The sequence below is a fragment of the Bubalus bubalis genome, chromosome 6, assembly GCF_019923935.1.
Source record: "Bubalus bubalis isolate 160015118507 breed Murrah chromosome 6, NDDB_SH_1, whole genome shotgun sequence".
In the NCBI taxonomy this organism is placed as follows: Eukaryota; Metazoa; Chordata; class Mammalia; order Artiodactyla; family Bovidae; genus Bubalus; species Bubalus bubalis.
In genome coordinates, this window is record NC_059162.1 from 65,039,344 (window position 1) to 65,065,581 (window position 26,238).

Genomic DNA, 26,238 nt, shown 5'->3' on the forward strand with positions numbered 1-26,238 from the left:
CTTTACCATCTGGGATACCAGGGAAGCCTGTATATATAGTCCTTAAATGCATATATATATATGCATATGTATATTTATGAATACTGTCTAAGCATTGTCTCTAATTGCGCTGACAATGACAAGGGTAGAAAAATATGTGACACAAATACTCTATGCCCACCCTCATCCGTGGCAGTGTTACCAGTATATCACAGCACTTTCGTGTCTCCATTTGGGCCAGATAGTGCTAGCTGGGATATTAGGTGAAAATTCCCTACTTTCTGAGCACATAAAATTTACTTCCCAAACTCCCCATAGTTAGAAATGACCATGTGACAGTTCTAACAATCAGAATGGAGTAGAAAGGATATATGGTATATTTAGAATGAATCTCTTACAGGTGTTTCTTCCTGTTGGTTGGAATGCAGTTATTTCTAGTGTGGCCAAATTTCCAGAAAGTTGTTACCAGAAGCTAGAACTTCCAGAACAAAAAAAGCGGCCAGGCAGCAGATGGTGCTAAAACTGATCTCTGCGACTGAAAAATGAAAGATCGTGGTTGTACAGTAAAAAATACCTGGTAAAATTGCTGTCTGTGATGACTTGACCACAGACCTTACCTACTGAGCCAGTAGCTCTAGGAGAAGTGTGGGAAAGAGCCAACATGTTGGCCACTATTGTCAAGTTCTAACAAACTATTTAAGAATGAATTAAGAATAGTGAGGCTTCCCAGGTGGCGCTAGTGATAAAGAATCCACCTGTCAATGCAGGAGACAGAAGAGATGTGAGCTCTATCCCTGAGTTGGGAAGATCTCCTGGAGGAGGGCGTGTGAATCCCCTTCAGTATTCTTGCCTGGAGAATCCCATGGACAGAGGAGCCTGGCAGGTTACAGTCCATAGAGTCCCGAAGAGTTGGACACGATTGAAGCGAATTATACATGCATGCATGCATAAGAATGGCAATGGAGGACCAGGGATCAAGAGCCTTATAGATTCAGAAAACACAACTATTCTGGACCCCATGCAATAAGTCATAAGACTGAAAAAAAGTCTTTAGTGCAAAATCTCACAGTTATTTCTCAGTTAAACAAAATGACTCAGCTGTCCGTGGAAGATCATATTAAGACCATTACCCTTCCACTCCAGTGTTTCAGCAGCCTTTCTGAGATAGAGGGTGAGGTATAATAAAGTCTCAATGGAGTCTCAGTCAGCCTCATGGGAAATCTAAGTTGGGATGAATCTTCATTATCTCTCCTCCACTCATTTTTTGTAACCACATCACAGAATTTATTCTTCTCAGCTTCTTTTAAACCCCATCTCTAGCTCCTTATGCCCTATAAAATCATCTCTCATTACAGCAGATGAAAGTAGCCTTTATTCTGAGCCCCAGAACCACATATTGTCTGCAACATATTTGGCAGAGGTATTTGACATCTAGTATGTTTAAACTTTCAGGCAGTGTGCCTTATCTCCTTGTCTAGGTGTAAATGTCTTTAAATCTGGGCCTCTATCTTATATCTTTTAGAACCTTGAAAGCTTCCAGCAAAGCACTTTGAATACAGCTTAATATAGTTTTGATGCATTAATAAATTCCCAGTGCATTCAAGTATTCTCTGCTTTTTTCTCTCACCTGTAATTAGTAACATTTAATCCTACCACCTACTTCTTAAACCTTCAGGGACTGCCTTTCTCTGAAGCTTCATGACTAAAATATACATCTCTGCCCTCAGGCTCAAAGCTCCCCACCTACCTCTAAAACTACACTGTCATCTCACCTCAAAATAAATCATCTTTATTGCTCAAAATAATAGAACTTCAAAGCCAATCTAAGTAAATTCCTTCTTCCCTCTTCATTTCTTCCATCTTTTTGCTTTTCCTCCTTCCCTCTCTCCTTCTGTACTTTCTTCCTCACTTCCTTTTTCATGTGGATGAGAAAACTGAATCACAAAAATGGTCGACTGCCCTGGATAACATCACAGTGTAATTAATCAAGGCTCTTATCTTTCACCTCTTTCTAGAGTCCATTTACTTGACCCTATTTGCATCTCACACTAACACATCTTCAAAACTAAAAGAAGTAAATGTCTTCTACTATAACTTTTTGACATTTTTATATCTGGGTGATCATCTAGAAGATGAAAAAAATTCCTTTTTAAATTTATTTTGCTATTCATGGATCATACATATCATGAGTATTCAGAAATTGCAATACTGATTACATACTGACCCAAACCATAAAGAAGCATTTGCTTCATCATCACGTATCATCTTAAGAACTGATCCATGGGATCCAGGAGCCAGCTCTCCAAAGGATGGGAGCTTCTGGCTTATATTAATGCAAAAACACTTTCCCTTCTATTTTCAACCTTGATAGCAAATTGACACATTAAAATGTCCTTAGATTTAGAAAACTAGAGAATTAGAATAAGTGTATTTTATCATCTTAGAAATATTATAATATTTTAAAGTTTAGCTTTTATCAAAATGCCAGGGTAACACAGATTACAGAAACTTATGGTGAAAATTCATGGTTGGTCCCAATTATTTCCCTTACCACCTCCAGTATGACTCCCTCTGCTCTTTTTAAAGGACTATTTTTGGCTCTTGTATTGCTTACTCTGTAAACGCCATACTGGAAAGTATCTATTTACTTGCTCTTATGATACATGAAAATTTACTTGTACTCTCCTATTCCTCTTTCCTTCATGATTGATAATTATCAGTTTTGTTTAAAATTCTCAAATTGCCTTTAAGCTTCAGTTAGTTACAATAATTCTGAAAAGTATCTGATTATCCACTTTGTCAGATAAATGCATTAGAACTTCCACATTTTCCTCAACTTTTCATAGTCATTTTCATTCCACCTTCTCTGAGCTATATGAGAGCATTTATACTCTCAATACATGTCAGGTTTATAATATAAACTATAAACACAATAAAGTCCTCTGTGAATACTGATTGACTCAATCAGTATAAACATTGCTGTGACTGTGTATGCTACCATCCAATGCTGACTCAAGCAATGGTGCTGAGATTATGGGCCTGATTGCCTCATTCCTGAGCTATTCTAGAGAAGAGGCTCAACAGAGAGGGGATATATGTACAGTTATAGCTGATTCACTTTCTTGTGCAGCAGAAACTGACACAATAGTAAAGCAATTATATTCCAATTAAAAAATAAAAAGTTAAAAGTATAAAACACTATACTGTTCTGAACATCAAGAGCAAATGGATTCTCTCTTCTTATACACCTTTAATTTCTCAGAATAATGCCCTTTTCAGTTTAATCTAAGTTTCAAAAACATTGAACCTATTTCTGCTCTTCTGATGGCTGTTACAATGGTTTTGACTTTATGAACTTTTATACCTTCATCATGAGTGTACTCCGGGAGATGGTGATGGGCAGGGAGGCCTGGCGTGCTGTGATTCATGGGGTCGCAGAGACAGATAACGACTGAGCGACTGAACTGAACTGAATTGATACCTTCATCGTATTTTCACTTTTTCCAGAATGACACCAACTTTTTGTTCTCTCAATTTTTTTTTTTTTTCCTGTACATCACAATCCAGAGGCTCTTACTTCCTGCTCCTATCGGAACTAATTTATTTCATAGACTGCTGCATGGTATCATCCTGGGAATTCCTTTCTTTCTTTTTTTTTTTTTTTTCTTCTAAATGGTCAGATGTTTCCTTGATCCTATGCCTCACCTTTTTTTTTTTGGGGGGGGGGGGTTGGGGTTTACTACTTCACTTGATGGTGCACAACTCCAGATACTTCCTGAGAGTGGTTTTGGAGAGAACACTTTTTCCAGTCCTTGAATGTCTTAAAAAGGACTTTATTCTGTCCTCACTGTGGTTGATTACTTGGTTTGATGTAAAATCTGCACTGGAAATCATTTGGTCTCAGAATATAAGTTTTTACTGATTTCTATAGTGTAGTTGAAAAGAGGGTTGGTTCCTCTCTGTTTTACTAAGCTGTAGACGATTTTCTGTCTCTTTCACTGGAATCTTATTAAAATCATCGTTATTCTTTCTGTTGGCAAAAAACAGAGTTAAACTTTCAGGTCTTTGGAGGCAGATTACTTGGGCCTGTATCTCAGTTCTTTCATTTACTCATTAGGAAACATGTGTCAGTTACTTCCCAATTGTCTGCCTCAAGTTTCTCATCTGCAAAAGGGGATAACAGTGCATCCTTCTCTATGTTGCTGTGAGGATTATAAGTTAATACATGTACAGAACCTAATACAGGGTCTGCACATGCCAAGTGCTATGCTGTTGTTATGTTAGTCGTTCAGTTGTGTCTGACTTTTTACAACCCTGTGGACTATAGCTTGCCAGGCTTCGCTACCCATGGAATTCTCCAAGCAAGAATACTGGAATGGGTTTCCATTCTCTTCTCAAGGGGACCTTACCAACCCAGGGATCAAATCCAGGCCTACAGGCATTGCAGGCAGATTCTTTACCATCTGAGCCACCAGGGAAGCCCAGAAAAGTGATATATATATAAAATTATATGTTGCATACATATATAATACTTCCTATTAATATTTTCTAGTTCTGGCATATTTTAATTTCAGCTTTCATATTTTTAATCTCTTAAGAGCTCTTTCATGTTCTTTGACCCTTTTAAAACAGCCTGATGGCTTATTAAATGTCCCTGAGAATATAAATAAGAAATCTCTAAAAATAATTTAGGGTTCTAAATGATCTTTTTCCTATGGGACAAGTATTTATTCAGTATTTCTCTTCCCTGTTGCTTGTTCTCCTCATACACTGGTAACCTTTGGTTTTCAGTTTATCTTAAAAACAGAAGGACATGTAGCTGGTGTGAGTTTTCTTTGCCTTGACCTCTGGTAGTTCTCTTCCCTGAGTAGGATGTACTGCCTGGATGCTTTGAGTGAGAAGATGCAGTGGGGCTTGTGTATGTATTGGTTGGTTTTAGTTTGAGGAGGGCAAGCAAACCGGAGAGTGGGGTCAAATGAAATCCACAATACCTCACTACCCACACAAACACACACACACCAAATGAGAAGACTTATTGCAAGGCACCATTGGTCATCTGATAAGTGTAGCGTTTCCTTAGATGATTTAAGTTAAACTTACAGGAAACATGGGTTTCAAGTTTTAACTTAAGAGCTTCTATACTTCCATACTTTACAAAAGTTAAATCTGTTTATTCTAATAACAATACTTAAAATAGTTGTTCAGCATTAAATTTTACAAATTCCTGTTAAACAGAACATTATTTGATCCTATAGGATTCTTGGAATGATCATTATAATAAAGTAAATCATATACATAAAACAGATCTTTGAAAGTTTAAAACACTATGCAAAATTATAAGGTACTACTTTAGTGCTTACACATATTTACCATATACTATATTAAGAAAGTACATTTCATTACTAAATAATACATCATTTATTTTTGTTCTGCACTGACCTTCTCCTAAAAAGTGGATTTTAAAAAGATACTAACTCGAATACTAGAAAGATTAGAAATCAAAGAGATCTTTGCTTTCTTCAGCCTGCAGGGAAGAATCAGAGGCCCCATGAAGTGAGGGTGTGTACCCCAGGTTAGAGGGCTTGCAAGCAATACAGCTCCTTAATGGCAGGACCAAAACAACAACTCCTAGCCTGTGTTTCTTTCCATTTCATTTGCTTTACCCCAATAAGCTCTACCTAGCAAAAAAAACAAGAGACTAAATTCTTCACAGTACTCCAGATTTCAGAAGTTTGTAGACAAAGATACAAAAGGGTGGAAAGATGAGAAGGCTGTACCATGAGTACGCGGTAAGTGCCCCACCTCCCAACAGCAACACGACTTCGGGCATCCTCATCAGTGATGCAACAAAGGCAGTTGATCCTCTAGCCTTTCAGGGTCACAAACAGATTTTTGAGTCTGCCATGAGTGCAGCCAAGCTGCGGCATTAGGCTCTGTTGCTTACAGCACTTTCCGCTGAAGTGTGATAGAATCCTGGAGTGCTATTGTATTTTTAAAGGCAATTAATATTTTATTATGCACAGACTTTTATTTGCACCATTTGGATTCCTCTTCTCTAATTAAATCTTGTGATTTACACAAACAGAACTGCTGTTCTTTAAACTCTGCAAATTATAAAAATTAACAAATACTTGTTAAAAGGAAGCAAAAGCAGCCAAGGGTCCTATTTTTGTGACAGAAACAACTGGAGGCTATGGAGTGAATTGATAGTGTCTCTTATTTGAGTGGGGCAATGTGGCAATTACATTCCAAATACCTTAGTTAAGTAGAACTGATAGAAATTCCAGCTGTCTATGAGAGAAAGGTTAATTCTTTAAATAAATAAAGCCAGAGTATTTTATGTGTCCATGTAGAATTTTTGCTTCATGACCTTGTGTACAGCGTTTTGTGTTATGGGATTTATAAATCAAGAGTGTAGTTTCAGGCATGCATTACACCACCTCTGCATATGTGGAACATTTCCTGGGGTCAAATGAATGGTATTCAGAGGGAACACAAAGACTCTAAGTGTCGATGCTTACTTGCAGAATATGTCCTGTTTGTCTTTCTGTTTCTAAATGAGCAGCTCCTTTCAGCTAGATGAGTAGCCACTCCCCTGGTAGTAAATGGAGTTAAAATGGGTATCCTGTAGGGGGAAAGACAAAATATCTCTCTCGGTCTCTGGAAAGATAGCAGAAGGGGACTGAGTTGAGGATCAGGAAGAAGAAGACAGAGCCAGGACTTGAAATAATCTCCATCCTATTTAAATTGAAAGGTATTGTCAAAGCTTTCCTAGGAATGCTTTGCAGTCTCCTTGAAGAACATTACACCCACGATCTCCATCTGGAGAAGAAGAGGAAGGATATTAGGAAGTAGATTGGGTAATAAGCAAGTAATTGGCATTATGAATTTAGCAAGAATCTATTTTCTTTGCAGCTCTTTTTCCATCCCTGCAAATGCACAGTCAGCCCCATAATTCGAATGAAAACCAAAGGGTCCAGTGTGGAGAAATTCACTTTCTGGATAACATTTCAGGACAACATTTTTCCATATGTGGAGGGCTACTCTGCAGGTCTGCAATTTCTATTCTCATTTGCATGAATTCTTCTCTGCCTTCAATTTGTGAGTCACATGCTTTCTTCCTTTGTGTGCCAGTAGATTAATAGAGGTAGATCTCTGCATGAAGTTTATATAAAAATAATTTAACATCTACCTAAGTGAATATACTTTCTCCAATTTAGCATGTTTGAGATAGTTTTATTATGACTTATATTGATAGAAATGACTTCAGGATACCTTTCTTACAAAGGCCTTGAATTTCTTTTAAAATACAGGAACACACACAAATACACATCTTGCAAACAGCTTTATAAATTTAGGTGCAGAAAATCTCCGATGCAAAAACATCACACGTGAAAGCAACACTCAATTTAGAAAGAAATACAAGCAAAGAATAAACAAACAGATCCTTTTATTTCCCTATTTTATCACTCCCTGGTGTGTTTACTATTGTGATGGAATTACTGTGAAAAATCTCAGTTCTTTTAGAGAATATCCATGCTGCAGACCTGAAAAGCTTGCTTTGTGAGCCTTCATGAAAAGGGTATGTATAAAGATAGTAAAGTTAGTTTCATCTATTTCAAACTGTTCTCCAAAATCAACAGTGCACCCAAGAAGGATTTGATAAGTCTTCTCCTTTTCCCCATCTGTTTCTCCTTCCTACTCCCTACTCTTCCTCCTCCTTCTTTCCCCTAAACAAGCCAGCTTTCAGGGTCAAGAACTAAGGCATGCAGTATCAATATGATCTTTTAGTGAATTTTTAGAGCAACGGGTATTAAGGACTACCCCCAACAAATTAGCTACTGGCAGAACTTTATTCCAATGAGAACATGCATTCTAAAATATACATGAAATACTCATCCTCTAGATATCCAGTGGACGACTCAGCATTTTCAAACTCAGTACTAAATTATTTAATTTACTATTCCGTCTCATCCCCACAATAACCTTAATCTGGAAGAGATTATTAGGATCCCTTTATAAAGATGAGGAGAGTGAGAATTTAGAGAATTTAACGCCATGCTCAAAACCATGACAACACAATGGAAAAGCCAAGAGTATGAGGACAAGAATACAGATCTATCTGACTTTGAAGCTGGTGCTGTTTAATGTTGTGCTACACTGAAATGCTTAGATGAAGCCGAGACAGTTTATCCATGTATAGAGTTTTATACATACACACACATACACAGGTGTATGTGTGTGTCTCATCTTGAAATTTTAAGAAAATTTCTATTATAAGGAAAACATTTGTGGAAGTTAATTCTTTTGTTATTTTATCGTGTTTTTGTTTTTTTTTTCCCACAAAAAGACCAAATCGACATATGTAGGTAAATTTGAATTTCCACATCACTTGTGCTTAGAGATTATTTCATAATATTTATAGTCTAGATTTTCAGAAATAGTGTTACAATAGTATAATGAATCTAATAAATTGCCATTTTCTCCACCAAAATTTGTAGGTGTTTATTGAACAACCACCCTTTATGGGCATCACTGTACAACAAGAGGCTCATTTAAGAAGGTATAAGTCTCCATTTTTGCTTATAAGGTACACCAGAGGTGCTTAATAAATATTTTGACTGAACAAATGATAAAGCATCTTTGAATATGGCAAGCATAGAGGATTTAGCAATAAAACAATATATTCAAGTTTAAACTTAATGTCTCTGCTATTTCTAGTAATGCTTAACTGTTAAAGGATAATGGGTTATCGGGCTTCCCTGGTAGTTCAGTGGTAAAGAACCCTGCTCACCAATGCAGGAGATGTGGGTTCCATCCCTGAGTCAAGAAGATCCCTTGGAGAGGGAAATGGCAAACTCCAGTATTCTTACCTGGAAAATCCCACAGACAGAGGAGCCTGGCAGGCTACAGCCCAAGCCTTGGCAGGTTGCCAAGAGTCAGACATGACAGCAACTAAAATACAACAATAATGGGTTAAAAATGATAAAACTAATAACCAGGCTTAGTAAGACAGCTTCAAGAGCACAACTGAACAAAAATTGAGAGGAAATAGTCATCTCCCTCTTCCTCTTTTGCCCTAATTACATTTCATAGAAGAAACCATGTTTTATCAGGTTCAGTTTTATCTTTTCTGGTGGTCATCTTCAAAATTCTACAGAATAGGCTGCTATACTTGTTGCTTGACTAATAGCAGTAATCGTTTGCATGCTGACGATTTGTGCTAAGGGATAGTGCTAAGCAAGTTGCCTATATTGTCTCAATTAGTGCTCCCTAGGAGTAAATTCTGATAATATTATTCACCATGATAAGTCAATTCTTCTTTCCACTAATTGATTTATATGACATAATTCTAGCAATAATTTATTAAAATTCAGCTGGGGGGTCTTTAAGGAAAAAGGTGCTTTATTCTTTAAAAGAGACACAGAATAAGGCATAGTCTCTTCCTCAATGGACATTCCTGTGGCATTCAGGTAATAGTTATGTTGCAGCCACACTATGACTACATGTGAGCAAAGGTGACTCCCCAAGAGTAGTGTAACTCCACTTCCCAAGGGTGGTGGAGTGATGGAAAGGGTATAAGTTTTTGAAAACATGAGGTGTTGAAATAATCAATTCATCCACCACTCTTGACAAGTTCATATCTGACCATGTTCAAAAAAAATTGCATTTATTTTTTACTTATAATCAGCAAACAATAGGCCTCATATTACTCACAAGCTAATATGATTAGGTGAAAAAGATCCAAACTCTGGAGCTAATAACCTGGTTTACTATACTCAAACATTTAAATTCTTTGTCATTTCCACTGCAATGTAAGTATATTGAAACAATGTTATGCAGCCTATGGAATTCTGTCACTTAGGAAGACAGTTTGGATTTCATAAAAGTTAAAAATTGATAGCCTAGTACTACCATCAAGTAAGTACATGTTAGAAAGTTCACAGATTTAGAATCTGTAAATTTTGACTTCATATTTCCAACTTTTACCTGATGGAATTTTTTTAAACAATAAAGAAACCTCTCTAAGCCTATGTTTCCTTATGTTTATAAAACAGGTATTATAATACACATTTTACAGGATCAAAAGTGAAAATGTACGTAGAAGTGTTTAGTGGAATTTCATTCATTCATTAAGGAATACTTATACTGTCTACATATATGTGTCAGGAACTGTCCTAAGCTCTAGCCAAACAACAGTGAACAAAACACATCAATAGGTATAAATGAATTCATTATTGACCCATGATTAGTTCTAATTTGGCTTATGAGTTATAAAAGCAAAATTAACCATTTAGACATGAGTTGATGACATTGCATTATAAATGTCTGGTATACAGAACTGAAATGTCACAAGAGAACATATATTCTGACTTCTTTTAAGTATATGGCCACAGAGATCAAGGATTAGAATTTACATTAAAAAAAAAAATTGTCTACAGTAGCCTCCTGCTGCTGCTAAGTTGCTTCAGTCATGTCCGACTCTGTGCGACCCCATAGACGGCAGCCTACCAGGCTCCCCCGTCCCAGGGATTCTCCAGGCAAGAACACTGAAGTGAGTTGCCATTTCCTTCTCCAATGCATGAAAGTGAAAAGGGAAAGTGAAGTTGCTCAGTCGTGTCCGACTCTTAGCGACCCCATGGACTGCAGCCTACCAGGCTCCTCCATCCATGGGATTTTCCAGGCAAGAGTACTGGAGTGGGGTGCCATCGCCTTCTCCACTACAGTAGCCTATACTTGTTTAATTGAACTATATAACAGTTGTGAAAGATTCTTGATGAATCAGCTGTGTTCTCATTTGCCCTCACTGCCAACAGCATGCATTTTTAGAAAAGATTGGCGCACTTCTCTCAGTGTCCATAATACAAAAATTAGGAGAAAATGTGTGATCATATTATTGAATTCTTGACAAACATAACTAACCTTCCCAGTCTCCATTGCATAGCTTCCTGGAAGTGCATAGCCCCTTTCCCAATTTTATCCCTCCCACCTCAGAAACCTACCAGAAACTTTATAATTGCCCATTCTTGCTCTGGCTTTTAGCTAACATGACAAAAAGATTATCTAGTTAAATCACACAGGGAAAAGTCTAGTTAATCTTTAACATTTCCCTAGTTTTATTAAGTCATTTAATTCTGCTTCCCTCTAACAACTCCAGTTCTAGAGCTTCAACCCTTTCTTCAGAGAAGTACATGCCCAATTGTATAGTCAGGCTGAAGTAGGAGATGGTGGGCCTCTGGGCTGGACACTTGGTATTTGTCAAGTGAAGTAAAATTCAAACTTTGTTTTCACCCAGACACTCCAAGGACAAGTCTAGTTATAAAAACTGAGTTCTATTAAAGCAAAGAGATAAGGTACCCACTCCTGAGGCCAAGGAAGACTTCCCCATCTGCACATGTGCAGGAACACTTCTTGGAGATCAAAAAGGGAAAGGACCTCACCCCATAAAAAGTGTGGGCATGTACCCTTAGGCCTCTATGGAGGGATCCATCCTAGAAAAAAGGTGCACCTGTATCTTGGGGAGGGTCCATGGACCTGCAGGTGTGAAGAGATAAACAAGATAATTGGCCAATGGTAAACAAAGACCCGGAAGCACTGTCCTATATAAGTGATTTACATCACGTCCTACTGCACTCCTCATTTAGGATGCCTGTACTCCTCTCTGAGTGTGTATCTCTGCCTAGCTCCTGACTTACCACACTCCTCCTCATTAGAGAGGATGCCCACACCTTTTCTTTCTAGATGTGTATCTCTGCCCTGCTTGTGAGTTGGATAAACAGTTTTCCTTTGTGTAATCCCATAGATTGTGCTGTGTCTCTAACAATAAACTTTGTGGCTGTTTTTGCCTCCTTAAAACATTCTTGCTTTCAAACAGGGGCAAGATCCAGGGCCACTTAGCTTCTCACCTCTAGTCCCTGGTGGTCCAGTGGCTAGGACTCGTGGTTTTCATCCAGGTTACCCAGGCTTAATTCCTGGACAGGGAATTAAGATCTCTCTTCAGTACCATTCACTGCTCTCCCTCAGAGATCAAGGCCACTCAAAATGGCTGTTCTCTTGCTCTCTGTATATCCCCTGCTTGACCAGTGCCTACCTTACCTGCACCCCACTCACATTTACTATCTTTCCTACATACTTGCCCCAGGCCCTAGCTAGTAATTATTTTAGAGTTAGATCAGAACTCTCTCTCCACTATGTTTATCAAAGGGGTAGCGAGGGGTGTGCCCCTTACTGGTTTCTCTGGTAACCAGTGAGGCAGCTTGATGTCAATTCTGCCTATCACTGGCAATCTCCCCTTCCTACTCCCTGCACAGGAGTGAAGACTGCTACCTGGTGCTGCCCTGCACATGGTGGGATGTCACTCCAGGACCTCGCTTCAGGAATATAAGTTCCTCCTATCCATTAAACCACTCACGTCTCTGTCACTGACCCTGGGCTCTTTATTCAGTCTTGAACCTGGTGTGCATGGTGAAGACCAACATTTACATATAGTTGTGTAAGTTGAGCCTTGTTCAGCAACTGCTAGCCAGAGTGACAGATGAAGGTGAATCTAGACCTGTGCCCAGCCAGTCATGAACCTATAACCTGAATTCAATTTTCCACCCAAATCCCATGTAATAGTTTTTACCTTCTCCTTCCTATATTTAAAAAGGAGAAAGGAAATATGTGTGTATAGTTATTTTTACAAATCAGGTCAGAAAAGTGTTGAGTTGCTACCTATCACAAAAATCTGGCTAGCCAATAATGTGTTTCAGGATATTTGCCTCTTGGATAATATACCAACTTGAGGGCCTGGTTACTCAACTTGGGTAACGTATCAGCCTCAACTATTGCTCATCAGATGGGGCTCAAGGAAGGATTGAGATATGTTTACTTATGCTGCCAGTTTAGATTTGCAAACTAATTACAAAAGTTCCATAAATTTAGTATTATTTTCCTGGCCATAATTCAACTTGTCAGGCTACAGAAATAGCTCTGTGCCATCTCATGGCAGGTGCAACATTTTCTCTGCCTCTCTCTTGGCAAGACTGGCCTGGAAGAGCAGGGAATGTGTTCTCCCAGGACAGAACAAGAACTAGGAAAGGCACGCCTCTAACTGTCATATTGATTTGTAGACAGTTTACCTTTCTGCCTTCATTTAATGGTTTAGGGGTTGGGGGTGAAAAGTGGGAGGGAATAGGAATAAAAAATAAATATAAGTAGATTTCAGTATTTTTCTTTTCAGTCTTTGCACTTAGAATTATTGAACTGAATTCAGAGAGAATGGCTCATAGTGCAAGTGTCTGGCCCTTTGCATAAAGCATTTTATAACAGTTAACTTAAAAGGTAAAGAACTTTGGTCAGTGGAAGCAACCTAAGTGTCCACTGACAAGTGAATAAATAAATAAGGTGTGTTATATGAATATATATATATATATACACACACACACACATACATACCACATTGTGTGTGTGAGTGTATATATATATATATATATATATATACACACACAATAGAATATTACTCAGCTATAAAAAGAATGAAATCATGCCATTTGAGCAGCATGAATAAACCTAGAGATTATTATACTAAGTGAAGTAAGTTAAACAGAGAAAGGCAAATACCGTATGATATCACTTACATGTGGAATCTAAAACATGACTTATCTAAAAAACAGAAATAGACTGAAAGATATGGAAAAGTTATGGTTACTAAATGGGATAGCTAAGGGAGGTATAATTAAGATTGGGGGATTAATAGATATACACTACTATATATGAAATAGACAACAAGGATATACTATATAGCACAAGCAATTACATTCAATAACATGTAATAACCAACAATGAAAAAGAATCTGAAAAAGAATAATATATATGTATATTATCACTGAATCACTGTGCTGTACACCAAAAACTAATGCAACATTGTAAATCAACTATACAATTAAAATTAATTAAATAAAAAGTAAGTAGAAAGTTTTTAAAAAGAAATTCTGTTAGTCTGTGGGGAATTATGTCATAGTTTGTATTTTCTGGGTCCTGGGGTACAACTACAGGGACACGTGCCAGCCCACAGAGTCAGAATTATCATTGATCTTTATGGTGGATTCCCCAAAATCATAGACTAACAATGAAACAGGTATTAATAGAATAAATCACAATATTAACAATAACAACAATATTCACTATCTCATGGAATACTCAACACAGCTCTGTGAGGTAGACACACTTATTGTGCCATTTTAAAGAGGAATAAACTGAAGCTGGGATAAACAAGTACCCAAGATTTTACAACCAGAAAGAAAAGACTTGAGATTTGAGTTTAGATCAGAAATAGGTAGGTCAAACAGTAAAGAATCTTCCTGCAATGCAGGAGACCTGGGTTCAATCCCTGGGTCGGCAAGATCCTCTGGAGATGGAAATGGCTACCCACTCTAGTATTCTTACCTAGAAAATTCCATAGACAGAGGAGCCTGTCAGGCTACAGTCCATGAGGTTGCAAGGAGTTGGACATGACTGAGTGACTAACACACACTTCCCCCCCCCCCCCCCAGAAACACAGGATGCATGATTTCACCTATGTCTTTATATATGTTTTGGTAACAAAGAAAACAAACAACAACAACAAAAACAGATAAAGAAATACCTCTGAAATTTATAATATTACCAAATTACTGAGTTTCCCAGGTGGCTCAGTGGGTAAAGAATCTGCATGCAATGCAGGAGACACAAGAGATGCAGGTTCAATCCCTGGGTTAGGAAGATCCCTTGGAGCAGAGCATGGCAATCCACTCCAGTATTCTTGCCTGGGAAATCCCAGGGACAGAGGAACCTGATGGGCTACAGTCCATGGGATTGCAAAGAGTCAGACACGACTGAGCACACACATATTCTTGCCTGGAGAATCCCATGGACAGAGGAGCCTCGCAGGCTACAGTCCATAAGGTCGCAAAGAGTCAGACATGACTCAAGAGACTGAGCACACAGCATAGCAAATTATTACCAGTGATACACTCAATGTCTTATACATTTCTACCTAGTAGACACCACAATTTGTTAACAAAGAAAAAGAAGTATATCTATTCACTTTAGAGAAGCTTATCTTCTTACCGTTAAAAGCTTTCTAAGAGAGTTGGCTTTCCCCAGAGTCAATGTCACTGCTTTCCATGGAGAATTTTAGAGTGCAATAAAAGGCTTTTAATTAAGCTGTGATATTATATCTAGTATGCTTTATTTACACTAAACACTGTTGATGTGGCAAAATGTTTCTCTTTTCTTTTCCCCGCTAGCTTCTCAGTGAGATGAAAGCACACAGGGAAACAGAACACGAGTAAATAAAGAGATAGCTGCTTTCTGCCCAATTATATTCCCAGGATTCTGGTTTATGCAAATTGGAGGTGGCTTGGGTTGTCCCTCCGCGTCTCTTTCTTTGCATCTTTCAGGGATCTGCTCTTTGCCCTTTGGTGCTCCCGTGGATAGTCTAGCACACACCTGGTGGAATTACTCCCCTCTGCTCCAATGTGCTGACACCCTCACAGACTTCCTCTGCTGACAGAAATGGCTTTTTAAAGAGTTCAAGACTCTTGGTAATGAGCTTAAACACTGAATGTAAACAAAATTTACTCTATACAGATAAACTGTGCTTACTTATTCAAGATGAATATTATAAATAACATTTTGTTTGTGTGCTCCAGGAACTAAGCATCTTTTAGTTGTTGGACTAGAAATACTTCTGCCTTAAGTTTACTGGAGAAAGGATGAATAACAGACCTCCCATGACAAAGCTGTCTCTAGTCCCAGTCTGTTTCCTTGCTCAGGGACTCTGAGAATTCTCTAAGTCCATGAAGTATATTTTACATTAAATAATAATAATAATAATTTGAGGTTCTGAATTCCAGTGCTATTTCTATCATTTGTTAGCAATGTGAACTTAAGCAAATCATTGATAATATTTCCTCTTCTATAAATGTGGTCAAACATATCTGTGTTTGTTATGTGTGCGCACACTCAGTTGTGCCCAACTCTTTGTGACCCCATGGACTGTAGCCAGCCAGGCTCCTCTATCCATGGAATTTTCCAGGCAAGAATACTGGAGTGGGTTGCCATTTCCTCCTCCAGAGGATCTTCCTGACCCAGGGATCAAACCCCTGTCTCTTATATCTCCTGCATTGGCAGGGAGATTCTTAACCACTGTGCCACCTGGGAAGTGGTCAAATAATACCTTGTCAGATAACCCTTGGGGGCCATTGAAGGTAACAAATGAGAACAATATGTGAAAATATTTCTAAACTATAATAATACATAAAAATATGAATTTGCTGTTATCCAAAATATGTGCAAAAATGTGATGTGAGATTAGGAAGGAAATCCTGGATTTGTAAAGGAGAAAGGAATTGTGATACATAACCAATTTTGGCTCAAGTTTTAGGATCTTATAAATTTTATTCACTGGGGTGAGCAAAATAATCACCGGGGATAAATTAATTATTCTAAAAGCTAAAGGGTTCAGTTCTAGTAGTCAGTATTGAGTAAAACTGGGGCAGTATAAATGTCAGAACAGAGTGCATGGAACTGCATCGCTAGTGCCTATTATCCCTCAGCATTCCATGTGCACGACAGAGGCTTTAATAAGTGGAGCTGAAAGTACTGGTCAGCTGGGTGATGAGCTAATTAATATTTCTATAAAATTGGCTGAAGAGTGTAGAGAGTTTCATACCTGGTTGGGTTTGAGAACGTGTGAGAAAACAGACTTTAGAATACTAACAGCTAACATCAACTCTAGCTTCCAGAGTTTTAAGAGCCTGCTAGGATGCCTAACAGGCTGTTTGCCTAGTAACAACTTACATGTCCTTCTTCTAATTACTAAAGTACCCTTGACTTAATCAAACTCTATAGTACTATGTAAAATGGATTTGAAATTTAGTATTAATCCTACTGTTTGTTTTGCCCCACAATCCAATCCAAATATTTAGCAGTAATAATTAGAAATTTTAATATAATAATTTAATGAAATTAATTACTGAGCACCCTTGTTTAAATTTAGACACTTAAAAAACTGTCTTTAATAAAAATAACATACAGTTTATTCTCTTTCTATTAGATAAACTACTGGATTACCTATTCAACAGCTTATTGTCTAAATCTTACTTTAAAATATCCAATAATCCATAGATAAGAGTTATCCAAGATATTTGTTAATAAAATAAGAGGAAAAATATTTTCTTTCTTTAATTCATGTCTTTAAAATGTACAAGGAGGTAGGTCAAATCAAATGTAATTGTCTGGGCCTCATTCTCTAATGGATAGACTTTTACACCTTAGACCTAATGTGTATACATAGGCCTCAGGGAAATAGCATGGTTTGTGAGCTAATGATGTGCGCTGTTAAATATTTTTACATCAGGGTGACATTTATAAATTATATTTTAATATTACAATTATTTTAGATGATTGCCCCCAAAGCCCTTTTATTTTTAGAAAATATAAAGCATCCTTGGCCCACAGACACTCAAAACCCAAGATGTTCCAAATTGGACTCATTATCTCTCCACCCCCCGCCCTAAAGCTGCTACTCCTCCGTGTTCTCTTGCTCCAGTAATGGGGCCACTCTCCTCCCAGTCACACAGCGAGCAAACTTCCATCATCTTTGGCTCCGACCTCTCCTGACCCTTTAAATCTAATCAACCAAGCCCTCTCAAATTTATCTTTGAAATGTCTTTGGAATTTGTCCTCTGTACTTCATCCTCACCAATTCTTTTGTGACTCAGGCCCTGATTATCAAATGCCAGAAGTTATTCTGAGGGCCTATCTATGAAGCTCACAGGAACTAGTTCATTCCAGCTTCAAAATGCCCTCGATACATTGCTAGCATGATTCTTTTAAAACACAGATATGAAGATGTAACCACTTGGATGCTGGAAAACATGTTCAGCAATAGCAGTTTACAGACAATGGAACCTAAACTCCTTAGCAAGTCACCAATCCCTTCTTTTATTGCCCCATTGGTTATTTTTCCCCACTACCTTATGTTCTAGCCCACCCATACTGTTGATCATCTCCAAATATTCTATATATTTCACAATTTCCTTTGAATGAGTAACCATTGTTATCTTCTACTCATTAGGAACACCCAATCATTTTTAAATCACAAGTCATCTCCTTTGTGTCCTTGGGAAGGATTAATTACTTTTGCCTAGCAGTTTGCATATTTCTCTCTTATATACTTACCACAATCTAAATAAGAGTTAAAATTTGTCAGACATGTATTAGTTAACCCCAGTAAGCAGAGAGCTCTTTGAATGCAGGGGCCTTATCTTTTTAATGGTTATATGCTTCATGCTGCCTTTTCCATAAGAAGTCCCAGTTACATATTTATTATTAAACTTTTTAAATTGTTTTGCAAATTACTATTGATGTTGTTCATATTGCATCATGAAAATAAAATTTTCTTAGCAGCATATCTATGTTACCTTTGAAGAGATAATACAAATCAAGCCTTAGGAGAAAATACCCAAACCTTCTGATATGACATATAATATTTTTCATCATATCTTTGCATTAGGATAATCCTTACACTTTTAAAAAGCCAAAGGAGTATATACATGTTGCAAAAATATTATGTTTCCTCAAAAACCTGATGAGAAAAGATAGAGACAGATGGAGTTAAATTAATTAATTTTCTGCCCAGCTGCCTAGATGAAAAATAAAGATGCACTGACCCTATGCTTCTGCATGCTAAACTGCTCAAATGTCATGTCTCTGTTAGTTAACCATTATGCCTAGGTTGAGTGGCCAGTATCCGGATTAGCGAGACTATTCAATTTACTGTCTCTTTTATTCTGTTTTTAATGCAAAGGAAGAGAAAATCTAAAAATAGTACAAACCCTTGCAACTGACTTGCATTCCTGCATATTCAATTATATCACTGTAAAGTGACAAAATCATATCACATTTACTTGAAATGGTTCAAAAATAATAGATATATTTTTTAAATTGCTTGTACTTTTTTTCCCTTCTAGATCTTCCCAATCTTTAAAACTCTTAGCTGCAAAAAAAAAAAAAAAAAAAAAAAGTGCCAATTTGCCCTTTAAAAACTAGGCAGCCTCAAGATTTTTCTCATGTTAAAGTGAAATGAGAATTCATTTCCATTTTCATGGGTAATTCAAGTCTCAAATGACAACTCAATTCCATATACGTTTTAGTATTGTGTGTGGGTGTGTGTGTGTGTGTGTACACACACATTTTGTGGAACTCCTTAACAGTATTTCTAGTGGCAATAATTTTTTGTGTGTATGAGAGAAAACTTTCTTCTTTCTAACTTGCTCCTGAAATCATCTTAAAAAGCCAGATCCTCCCAATCCTTCTGCTTTAATGGGCCATTTTTGGGGGATGTCATTTACTCTCTTCTACCTGTTCTACGATTCTACATTCACCTATATGCTTCCTCATTTGTCTTTAGTAAGATTAGAAAATTGTCAAATTTACAAAATGTTTTGTGCATACTGTGATTTTTAAATGTTTCCAAAATATACCATTAAAAGATTCCACAGAAAACATCCCAGCTCCCATGAAAATCAGAATATCTAATAACATGCAGTCCACCAAGCAATTGTCAGTTGGAGTTAATAGGAAGTGTATCATTCAGGGGTGAGTCAGGAGAGAGGAGTTATACTGTTCTTCACACAGGAAAAAATTGATATAAAAATTATTAACTAGGCAAGGGTACATTACTAAGGGGCAAAGATAAATCTAAAGCATATAAGAATAGCATTCAAAGGTGTTTAAGTTTAATTAGGTCTGAAAAAATGATACAAAGGAACTTACAAAACAGAAACAGACAGACTTTGAAAACAAATTTATGGTTACATAATAATAATAAAACAAAAAATAGTTTTTTTAAAAAAGAAAACAAATTTATGGTTATCAAAGAGGAAACACTGTAGGGGGATAAATTAGGAGTTTGGAATTAACATACACACACTGCTTTATATAAAACTGATAACCAATAAGGACCTACTGTATAGCACAGGGAACTCTACTCAATATTCTGTAATAAGCTATATGGGAAAAGAATCTGAAATAGAATAAATATACATGTGTATATATATAACTGAATCACTGGGTCATACACATAAAACTAACACAACATGGCAAATCAACTATACTTCGATAAAATGATAAAAAAAATATAACAGTCATATGAATCAATCATTGACTGGGGACTGAGGCAGATTTTACCAAGAGGAGAAACTAATCTGGACAAGAGCACCCTTACTTCCTCACGATTTTTCATTGGGGAGGGTATGACCATGGCATACCGTGTGGGGAAGAAGTTTACTGAAGTGCCAAAAAAGGGACTGGAAACAAAATAAACTGCCTGCAGGACTGCCAGCAAGACCCACTAGAAAGCTGCCCAGTGGGCTGCCAGAAAAAAGCTTGTTGGAGAATGGATTTCATTGAGTTCCTGCATACTGCTGGCTGTCACACTGCAGAAGCAAGAAAAAAATTCCCACACTGGAACCTGAAAGAGATACCTCTTCCTCTCACAGTGTTCCTTCAGTGCCCCCTCCTATAAAGTTTAGCATCATGCCAGTTGGCAAAGGAGATAATGAGAACCATCCTTCTTTCTAGAACAAAGGATGGATGTAGAGCTGAGACGTAAATACATTGGTAACGGGCACAGACCATGTACTCTAATCGATCATAATCCCTCCTCTGATTCCTGCTGGCATTTTCGTTGATGGCCAATATTCCAAAATATGTAGCATCTCAGAGAGTATGAGTTTCATGTCACACAGAAAGACTTTTAGAAATGGGAGACTCTGAGACTCAATTAGTAAACAGATGGAATTACCAACAGTGCTGACAAGTACAATTGCACCTAAGATAAGGCAAAAATAGTACAGAAAACATGAAACTACTACATATTGACCTGAAAGTGATACCTTACCATTGCATATGAAGATAACCAATGTGAAATAAATATATTAAAATGAAATGTGCCTTTATGATCTGACTGTAGTTCTATGTCGTCTAGAAGCACATTGTCAACTCTTTCTGACATACTTGGACAGATTTCCAGGAAGTTTTTAAAGCTTGAATTTTTGTTTTAAAAGTTGTTTTAAATACCTTAATTAAAAATGTCCATTTCATCTTTACTTCAGTTTGCTGCTCTACCATTTGCTCACAAATTTTATCATATGTTCCCTGACACTGGTAAGGTATAAGAAATAAGAGTTTTTGATATTGCTTTCTCTTTCCTTGGAATCTTTGGATGAAAGGAGACACTAATTAAAATTGGTATTTAAAAAGAATAACTGATTTTGGGGAACTGCTTTCCACCTTCAAGAAAATGAAATGTAAAGTCTTTGAAAATATTCTGAGGAGAAGGCTTGGAACTTTTGCCTCTGGCTTCTAACCACTGTTTATAGCCTTTTGAATGTAGGCAAGCAATGACCCTGTTTCTTCTGTATATTCAGAAAAGTTAACTGGATTGCTTTTCAATAAATATTAACTTTTGCCTGTGCCTCTAGAGAATCTTGCAGGTACTGATAATAACTTGGCAAGACATCTGTCATTTATACAAGAGCAAGTCAAAATAATACCCGGGTATCATACTTTCCTAAAGAAAACTAAAATCTCCAAGGACGTTAACTAAGATGTTTAACTCACAGCTACAGTCAGTACTGACTTCTGACTGCCCTTTGACAGGTTTAACATGTGAAAGAAGAGTTTTAATGAAGTAGAGATATCAGGTGTAAAAATTTCTGCCCCAAAGTTAAATTTAAAAATTTATTTATTTCTCTTCCATTCCCTAAATTGTATTGATACATACTAGATAAGTTCCTTCTGAAAGATAATATGTATTTTATGCATATTTATATATAATTTATAATAATATATTTAATTATATATATGTATATAGTTTGTTTTTGTTTTTATTTTAGACACACAAGATAATATCTGGAATGACTTTTCCTAAGTATCACTATACCAACTTTGAAAGATGAAACACTGAAGCATTGAAAACTGTAAATGTATATGATAATCTCTGTTTTCTCTCATTTTTCAATGTAAGTGTGCTCTGAAAATATGTAGTGTCAGTAGCCCCTTATGAAAGAAAGCAGATATAATAAGAGCATTATTTTTTGTGAAAGAAAAATAATATATGTAGCTCTAAGAAATATACTGTGCAATATTCTCTACATGCTGTTGGGAACCTAGTGTTTTTAAGAGCATAAGCAGGAGTATAAAAATATAACTAAACTTCAAAAGCCCTTGTGACAGCATGATTCGTATTGTATAATATGAATAATAACCTCCCTTGATCTCCTATTAATAAAGAATCATTTCTGCAAACCTTAGAGCTGAGAGCTTCAAGATTTATATTTTAAGGCATTCATTTTAATGAAAACTCTGAAAAAAAAAAAAGAAAGTGTTAAGGCTAATGGGAAATTTGGCTTATTTTGCACTCTGGAGCTAGAGTTGTAGGTTTCTACCATTGGATAAAGAGCATCTCTCAGGTATTTATTTAGTTAAAACATTCTAACCATTATTTAACTCATTTATTAAGTATCTTAGAAGGTCTCTGGGGATGCATGAGACATTTTAAAAACTAGTCATAGTAATGGTTGTCAATGGAAATTCAGTGATTGAAGGAAGCTGCAGTGTAACATCCCTGAACCTCTTTAATGGGTTTCTTTGAGGACTTGTAAATCTCCCTTTGTATAAACCACTTGCATTAACCTATAAAGAGAAATGTTCATCTTGCATCTCTCAAAAAAAGTTGTATGAAGGGCAAATTTGGATGCTGTTATAAATTGAGGTCATTCAGTCAGACAGATAATGAAGTGGATATTATCATTTTGCAATTACTTGAGATTGTAAGGATTACTGAAAATAAGAGGTGAGAGAAAGAGAAATCAAGAGATGTTGCAGAAATGGTCTCTGGTATGCAGGCATCTTACTATTGATTTATTTTTTATTTTTTTTTCTTTTTTCTTGCCCTCAATTAGTTTACATCCAATTTTCTCTATATAAAATGCATAAACATAAAGAGGTACAATTTAGATATAGGCTATACACTTGAGTTTATAAACCAGCTCTGTAGCAATCAGATTTAAACATATATTTAGAAAATATGCTAAAACAGAAAAAAAAATATTTTTATTTCAACATTTATAGATGTCCATTTAATATTCACAGTGTCAGACTTTATTTTTGGGGGCCCCAAAATCACTGCAGATGGTGACTGCAGCCATGAAATTAAAAGACGCTTACTCCTTGGAAAGAAAGTTATGACCAACCTAGATAGCATATTCAAAAGCAGAGACATTACTTTGCCAACAAAGGTCTGTCTAGTCAAGGCTGTGGTTTTTCCTGTGGTCATGTATGGATGTGAGAATTGGACTGTGAAGAAGGCTGAGTGCCGAAGAATTGATGCTTTTGAACTGTGGTGTTGGAGAAGACTCTTGAGAGTCCCTTGAACTGCAAGGAGATCCAACCAGTCCATTCTGAAGGAGATCAGCCCTGGGATTTCCTTGGAAGGAATGATGCTAAAGCTGAAACTCCAGTACTTTGGCCACCTCATGCAAAGAGTTGACTCATTGGAAAAGACTCTGATGCTGGGAGGGATTGGGGTCAGGAGGAGAAAGGGACAACAGAGGATGAGATGGCTGGATGGCATCACTGACTCGATGGATGTGAGTCTGGGTGAACTCTGGGAGTTGGTGATGGACAGGGCAGCCTGGCATGCTGCTATTCATGGGGTCGCAAAGAGTCGGACACAGCTGAGCGACTAAACTGAACTGAACTGATTTAATATTCAATTTATTTTTCAACTTTAAATGTTAGTTAACTTGTCCAGTGTATATTGTTGAAAAAGGGTATAATAAATAGTAATATAAAATGAAAGTCATTATACATTATTTAGTGTAGAAATGGAGTTTAATCCTATATGCAACTTAAAAACTTAATCGAAATATATATATTTTTTAGTATCTGTTTAAATCAAGATTTCTTAAAACCCTAAATTGAGCAAGTAAATTACATTTTCTCTCAAAATTTCCTCTCTTAATAATTCTTAGTAAATAATCTTAAAGGAGACTGCCTATAACAGGCCAACAGTGAAAATGGACAGCAGATTGATTTAAAAGACCAATAAGAGCTTGACTATGAAAATCAAATATTTAGCAATTTTGCTTTTTGTGGTGCACTTAGATGGTGTGTCTATTTGCATAACAGTTAGGCAAGGATTGAGCTGTGTGCTTTTGGGTGTGTCAGTGAATAAATATATCTTATTAGATTTGTGAAACCTTGTGTTTCCTACATATTTGACTTAACATATTGAGGTGGGTTCTACTCTGATACAACTGAACTATTACTTAGTGTGACCTGATAGAACGTCATCTCCAGAATGTTTGATTTTAGCAACTAACCTGTAATGCTGTGTCTAAACTGTAATGAATACTCACAAATGTAACAAAAAAATAGACATATCAAAACAGCTGTTTCCCATTTTTAATGTTCTTTCATTTTGGTACTTCTTGCATTTTTAAGAAGGAAGTGCTTTCAGATTCTTTCCAGCTATTATATTATCTGATTTTCTGAACTTTAAAATGTTTTCCATGGTCTGTTTTTCCAGTCATTTCAATAGTTTTATTAACTTCTATTCCCCTGTTTTTAATTCCTCCCAGCTTGAAACACCTAGGGAGATTTCTGTCTTCCTGGCAAAACCCCAACTTAATCAATTTTTTTCTACTAAAAATAATCCTTCAGTCATCAGATACTTCTAGAATAATATGACTAATAAAATATTTACTCCACTCCATCTCTCTACCAACCAATCCCAGCTAGCTCAGCTGGTAAAGAATCTACCTGGCAATGCAGGATAACCAGGTTGGATTCCTGGGTCGGGAATTTCCCCTGGAGAAAGGTTAGGCTACCCATTCCTGTGTTCTTGGGCTTCCCTGGTGGCTAAGATGGTAAAGAATCCACCTGCAATGTGGGAGACCTGGATTCGATACCTAGGTTGGGAATATTCCCTGGAGGAGGGCATGGCAACCCACTCCAGTATTCTTGCCTAGAGAATCTCATGGACAGAGGAGCCTGCTGGGCTACAGTCCATGAGGTCACAAAGAGTTGGACATGACTGAGTGACTAAGCATAATAGTTTATAAATCCTATCCAAATTCACGAGAGCATTGATCATGCAATTTTTGTCTCAAATAATGCCAAATACCACTACCTGCCCACTTTGCTTATTGCCTCTTATAAAATAAAAATCATACATCCTTAGTCTAATGTTAGTTTTTGCCCCATGAACCTGCCTTTTTAGTATTATTTCCCATTCCTTTCTTTTACATATCTTATTCATGAGCCAATTTTAATGTTGAAGATTTATAATTCACAACAGCAGTATTTAAAAATTTCAATACCACTCTGCATAGAAGTTGAATAAGCAGGGTGATGATATACAGCCTTGATGTACTCCTTTTCCTATTTGAAACCAGTCTGTTCTTGCATGTCCAGTTCTAACTCTTGCTTCCTGACCTGCATATAGGTTTCTCAAGAGGCAGGTCAGGTGGTCTGGTATTCCCATCTCTTGAAGAATTTTCCACAGTTTGTTGTGATCCACACAGTCAAAGGCTTTGGCATAGTCAATAAAGCAGAAGTAGATGTTTTTCTGGAACTCTTTTGATGATCCAAAATGTTGGCAATTTGATCTTTGGTTCCTCTTCCTTTTCTAAATTCAGCTTGAACATCTGGAGGTTCACAGTTCATGTACTATTGATGACTGGCTTAGGGAATTTTGAGCATTAATTTACTAGCATGTGAGATGAGTAAGCAGTAGGAATGCCTAATTTGAAGATTTTTTTTAATATACTAAAATTAAAATGCCAGAAATAATGGTGTGTGCATGATCAGTCACGTCAACCATGTCCAACTCTGTGCGACCATATGGACTGTAGCCCAGCAGGCCCTCTGTCCATGGGATTATCCAAGCCAGAATACAGGAATGTGTTGCCGTGACTTCCTACAAGGGATATTCCTGACCCAGGGATGGAAACTAAGTCTCTTGAATTCTTGCATTTGCAGGCAGATTCAGCAACCCATTGCAATATTCTTGCCTGAAGAATTTCATGGACAGAGGAGCCTGGTGGGCTACAGTCCATTGGGTCGCAAAACAGTAGTACATAACTGAGTGACTAACACGTCACACTTTCTTTACCACTAGTGCCACATAGGACGGAGAAGGCAATGGCACCCCACTCTGGTAGT